Source organism: Silene latifolia, chromosome X (genome assembly GCF_048544455.1).
Source record: "Silene latifolia isolate original U9 population chromosome X, ASM4854445v1, whole genome shotgun sequence".
Classification (NCBI taxonomy): Eukaryota; Viridiplantae; Streptophyta; class Magnoliopsida; order Caryophyllales; family Caryophyllaceae; genus Silene; species Silene latifolia.
This window is the reverse complement of record NC_133537.1, coordinates 147,222,386-147,228,705: the sequence shown is the minus strand read 5'-3', so window position 1 is coordinate 147,228,705 and position 6,320 is coordinate 147,222,386. Positions and strand designations below refer to the sequence as shown.

The window sequence follows — 6,320 nt, the reverse complement described above, 5'->3', positions numbered from 1 at the left end:
AGCAATTATTAGTGATGGAGGGACACACTTCCATGAAAAGAAGCTCGCATCTCTTTTGACAAAGTATGGTGTTTAACATAGAACCGGCTTGGGGTACCATCCTCAAACAAGTGGTCATGTTGAAGTTTCTAATAGAGAGATCAAGCAAACTCTTGAGAAGGTTGTTAACAAGACTCGTAAGGATTGGAGCATGAAGCATGATGACACCCTTTGGGCTTATAGGACGGCCTATAAGACTCCTATAGGAGCCTCCCCTTACAAGCTAGTTTATGGAAAGGCATGTCATTTGTTAATTGAGTTGGAATACAAAGCCTTTTGGGCAATCAAGGCTCTCAACCTTGACCTCAAGCTCAATGTTGTCAGGATCGGGATTCTACTTTGGATCGTGGAGATCTCATAGGATCGGATCGTGGGATCGGATCGTAGGATCCTACGATCCTACGATCTTCACTAATTTAGCTATAATTGATGGAAGGGATCTAACAAATATGTAAAGCAACTATAAAAAAAACATAAATAAAGTACTAATCTTATAATTATAAAAGCGACAGTAGCGTTTTGGAACAAAAGAAGCGATATTGCAACCGCTAATGTTACTACTACTACAATTAAGATGTAAAACGATGAAAAAAGAGGTGACAAGAACAACTTGGAGTCTTGACAACATACTGAAACCAAGAATACATGTTAAGTCATGGTTTACAATGTTGAAATTTCATCAAAATGATCCATCACCTATGGTTCAATTACTGCCACACACAAAAGCATTAGTTAATTAGTCTTCATAACCGAAGTTCCTGTCATCCACTTCATCACTTCCCAAGTCAGCACCAGTAGTACCCATGCCTATTTGGCGATTATCATTTTTATAAATGGCATCGAAGTCGTGACCACTGGACAGCATATCAAAATCATCGACATGATCAAATTCATTGGAACCAACAAGAGTTGCTGCGACTTCTTCAATGTCATCGTCAATTATCTCCTCTTACTCTAAATTTTCATCTGGACACCTAGTTGCAGTCAAGTCTTCATAATTGTTCTGCTCCTCAATTTGTGATGCTCTCTCTCGTGCAGACCTCCTTGCTGCTCTGTCTAGCGCATTTAACCATGCCCCATCAGAAGGAAGAAGAGGTTCCTCCCTCTCCGTTATCCACTCATCATCGAAAGGTAGGTCCTCCAATATAATGGATTCTTATATTATAGCTCGCTTCTGTTTTTTACGTTATAGTCTCAGATTGTACATTATAAACACCAAATCGTTCCTTTTTTGTTGATGAAGGGGATTCCTCTTCTTAGTATGAACCTGTAAATACAATGTATTAGCATCAAACCATAAAGATAAGATCATAAGATTGTAAATAACTATATATTACTTAATATAAACACAATTACCATCTCAAAAGCACTCCAATTTCTCTCACAACCCGACGAACTACATGTTACGCTTAGAATACGTATTGCAATTTTTTTTAATTCTGGACAATCGTCTCCGTAAGAATCCCACCAGTCCGCTACACAACACACACATTTTAAAAATGACATTAGCAAATGACTTATATATGCACTCAAGATAAGAGATATTGATGATTAAAAAAAATATGAACATGACGCACCTGGTGTTTTCTTTGTTCTGGTATTTATAGCAGTAGGTAATCCAAACAGGCCCCTTGCATTTTTAAAGGTGTCCATTTGAAGATCTATACGCGTTCTTTCTTCAGGATCGGACACCATTCTTTCCAAGCAAGTATACAAACCCATTTTCACATCTGCACTAGATTTAAAATCGGGGCTATATTGAAATTGTGGGTTCAAATAGTAGGCTGCAGCATGCAACGGTCTCTGCATTTGAGATTCCCATCTTTCATCAATAATGTCCCACACTGGCTTATAACTATATATGAATGAAATAGAGACATAAATAAGCAAACGCATAACAACTAAGGCAAACAAAAATCTAAAAGAAGTAGTAATTCAGTGTTAACTGTTAAGAAAGTGTTACATACTTTTTTTCAACATGATTAAAGTTTTCCTTGATTTGATCCTTAGCTCTTGTCATTGCCTCATAGATGAAACCCATTGCCGGGTTTTCATCAAAATCTACCATACAAAGAACCTTTACTAATGGCAATGCAGCTCTCAAACATGTAATAATCCCTGGCCAGAACCCTCTAGTGTCCAAAACTATTCTTTGCACATTTTTACCTTCAACGGATTTGCCAAATTTACTACCTTTCCACTTATCAGAAGCAAATAATGCTAAGAGAGGACCTTTTTGCTCATTTAAACATCTTAATGTTAGGTAGGATTTAGCAAATCTGCTCACAGCAGGTCGTATAAGCTCCCTATCTTTCGTAAATTCTTTCATCTTACAATGGAGTAACGTCCTAGAGTAGATATATGTTGTTATCTTTCTAGCTTTTGTTATTGTCACACCATGAATGCTAATCTTTTTATCAAGATCCTCTAGCATCAAATCAATACAGTGAGCTGCACATGGTGTCCAAAACAGTTTTGGTCTTTTCTCCATCAACCTCAGCCCGGCCGCTTTATAGTTTGCTGCATTGTCAGTAACAATTTGCACTACATTTTCTTCGCCAACTTTCTCTAGAATAGCATCTAACATCTCAAGTACCTTATCGGCTGTCTTAGATATCTCAGAAGTGTCAATAGATGACAGAAAAACAGTCCCTTTAGGACTATTAACTAAGAAATTACAAATGGAACGTCTTTTCCTATCACTCAATCCATCAGACATAATCGTACAACCTTTTTTTTCCATTCTTCTTTGTACTCATCAAGCATCTTCATCACATTTTTGACTTCCTTGTTCAAAAATTTGACTCTAATCTCATGATAAGATGGGGGTTTTAGTCCAATACTAAACTTTCCAACCATGTCAATCATTATTGGAAATTCAGGATTATTGACTACATTAAACGGAATACCACTAGTGTAGAAAAAACGAGCAATTTGTTGGCAAACTTCCTCCCTTTCACCTCTTTTATATTTTTGATTTAGAGTAGTTTGTACAAACCCTCTTTTCCTGGTTACAAAGGAATCCATAGCTCCCCTTGTCTTTTTATTATACCCATGACGTGATATTCCAGAATAATCATCCTCATCACCAATGTCATTCATTTTCCTTTTCTTGTTATTTGCTTCCTCGGCTTGTTTTTCTAACAATGCTCTAAACTCTTCTTTAATTTCATCAGGGACTTGTAAGCATGGTTCAACATTGTTACGGGTGCCAGCAAGATGATGTTTTAGCCTATAAACACCACCACCACGAGTAACGCCACAATATTTACATTTAACTTTTTTCTGTGCCCCATCTATCTCAGTGCCATGCTCCCAACCTGGGTCACTTCTATTACCAGGAGCGTTTTTTCTTTTAGGTTTACTTGAAGCGGAACTTATGAAATTAAGCCTACCAGCCTACCATGACGAATGAACTAATTTCATAATTAAGCTGAAACAATTAATTCATAGTTCATCGTTTCATACAAGTATAGACGTCTAGTTCAGTATAGATGTCAAGTACACAACGATTGAAAAAAAGAAATTAAGCATAAAGATGAGAAAGAATGTAAGATTGAAAAATAGAAATTATGAAAATTAAAAGAGCTACTCGAATAATTGAAAAACGAAAAGTAAAACCTTAAATATGAGTAAGAATGTAAGATTAATCATACCATGAATATCCTTGATGATAAATGATGAGTTGCTGAGTGACGATTGATGATTAATCAAATTGGGAATTAGGTTTTCAATGTAAGGAAGAAGCACTGGCAATTTGATAGTGTTGTTCACTAGTTTGGTTATTTTTTTCTTAATTTTTTTATTTTTTTTAGCTAAATGAGTAAGTATTAGTAATGGGCCTTAGCCAATGTAATAATTTTTAGCCCAAAACATGTTATATGGCTTTTATAAGCCATTTAAATAGGATCGTACGATCCCATGTGGAATCGTGATCCCACCGATTTTGAACGATTCTACACGATTCTATGACGATTCTACTCCGTGACGATCCTATGAACGACTTGGATCGTTTGCCTGTTTTTAGATCGTAGGATCGTACGATCCTACGATTCGGATCGCGATTTTAACAACATTGCTCAAGCTAAGTGGAGAGAAGAGGATCTTGCAAATTCAAGAGTTGGAGGAATTCCGACTACACTCTTACGAAAATGCAAAGATCTACAAGGAAAGAACCAAATTGCTTCATGACAAGAGGATTAGGCAAAAGGCCTTGCACAAAAGAGACAAAGTCCTCTTATTCAACTCCCGATATTGACTTTTTCCCGGGAAGTTAAATTCAAGATGGATGGGTCCCTATGTGATCACCGAAGTGGGAAAGTATGGAGACTTTGAGATAAAGTCGGAGGATGGAAACAAATTCAAGGTCAATGGTCAAAGATTGAAACCTTACTATGAAGGAGCACTCATAGGAGAAATAGAGGTCATCCGCCTCGAGCCTCTCCCACCATGACCATCAAATGAGAGAGTTTGGTGGAGTTCTCCCTAAACCACCACTTGTAAATATACTAACCCTTCTTACTTGTATTCTTACTTCATTGCATTTGCATTTTACTTCTTCATAAGCATGATTTTGGCATGAGAGTTGGTGAGGGAGTGCTACTAATCTTGTTTGACGAATGAAGGATATGACAATTCAAGTGTGGGGAAGCACCCTTGTCAATTAATGAAATAAGAAGAAAGAAGAGCAAAAACGAGGAATCACCACGAGCATACCTAAGCTCGTGGGAACCAAGAGCAGATCCGAGCGTCTCCAGACACGATTCGCGCATCCTGGCCTTAGGATGTGGGTCCTGGGAAGCTTCAATTTGTGGGAAAAGTCCTGTAACAAAATCTACGCAAGCCGAGCTCAGGACGCCCGTCCTCAACATCAGGACGCTGGTCCTACCGTCGAGCCGCGGGTCCTGGGATGTTTCAAACTTATGAAATTTTGCTGATGAAAAATCTGCACGTCCCAAGCTCAATCCGAGCGTCTCAGCAATAATCCGCTCGAGCTGAGCTCAAGCCGCGCGAACCAGGACTGCTTTGTTGTTTCAGGAAATCATGTAAGAAGATCCGCGTGTCCCGACTGTGATCCGCTCATCCCGACTACGATCCGCGCATCCCTACATGCTCGTATACTTTTTCTACAGCACAGAAGACGCTCGAGCCTACCCCAATCCATGTGTCTCCCTCCCGTGCTTCTCTTCTATTTTCGACAAATATACCCTTCTCTCAACCACACGTTTTAAGACACTACATTCCTCCTTTATAAAAGAAAGAATTCACCTCGCATATACTTAAAACACCCAATTGCATCTTCAAATAAAAATACCCAAAACCTAGGGTTTCAAAAAGGATCTACAATACAAATTTTAATCGTCTATCTTGGACAAGAAAAATCTCTTGATCTACTTCCAAGATGAGACCAAGGGGATCCTTACCAGGAGAAAGAAGAATAACAAGGGTCATAGGAAAAAGCTCTTCAACCTCTCATCTCAACACATTGAGAAGAGAAAATGAAGAAATCATCGATCTTTCAAGGTTAAATGAGTTCTCAAACATCGAATTTGTTAATGATGCTCAGCGAATCGTCTTTCACCGTCTCCTAGGTAAGAATATTCTTCCAACTAAGTTCATTTGCCATGAGACATTAAGGAAACTAGGGATATACCATCAAACTGAGGCACTCTTCGAACATTTTGGTCTTTCGACTATGTTCAATAAGTACGAGCCTACATATCAACCTTTAGTCCTCGAATTCTTGAGTTTTCTGAAAATATCAACCCTAAACAAGGCGATTTGTGTTGAATTCCGACTTGAGAACACAGCAAGAATGATGACCCTTGTAGAATTTGCGGGTGTATTGGGACTTGATGTATCGCCTACCCGTACATCAAAACCCCGGAACTATAGCATAGCTCCACTTGAGCGATCCTTGACGGGTCGCGATTTCTCAAAAATCAAAGAATGCTCGGCCTCTTATATCCAAAATCCTGTCATCCGGCTCACCTACCCGTTTATAGCAAGCACTCTCATAGCTCGCCGTGATCCCGTGGTTGTCAATGAACTTGATGTAATCTTTATGGAGTCCTATTTGAAGATACAAGGGAGGAGTGGTTATCATTTCAACACTCCCTTAGTACTTCTTGAGAGGTGGGCGCAATTCCGGAATGGAGATGATGGTGGTATGATTCACATTGTCAATGGAGGATTAGTAACAAGACTTGCCAAGTTCTTTAATCCATCTTTTAACAACAACAACGCATATGTACCCCTTCCGGGTACTACCAAGATCGATG

The 6,320-nt window shown here is 38.7% G+C and overlaps 1 pseudogene; it reads right to left on the bottom strand.

Annotated features, from left to right (window-relative positions):
- Positions 1-775: 775 nt before the first annotated feature.
- Positions 776-5,337, bottom strand: LOC141618510 (uncharacterized; annotated as a pseudogene).
- Positions 5,338-6,320: the final 983 nt, after the last annotated feature.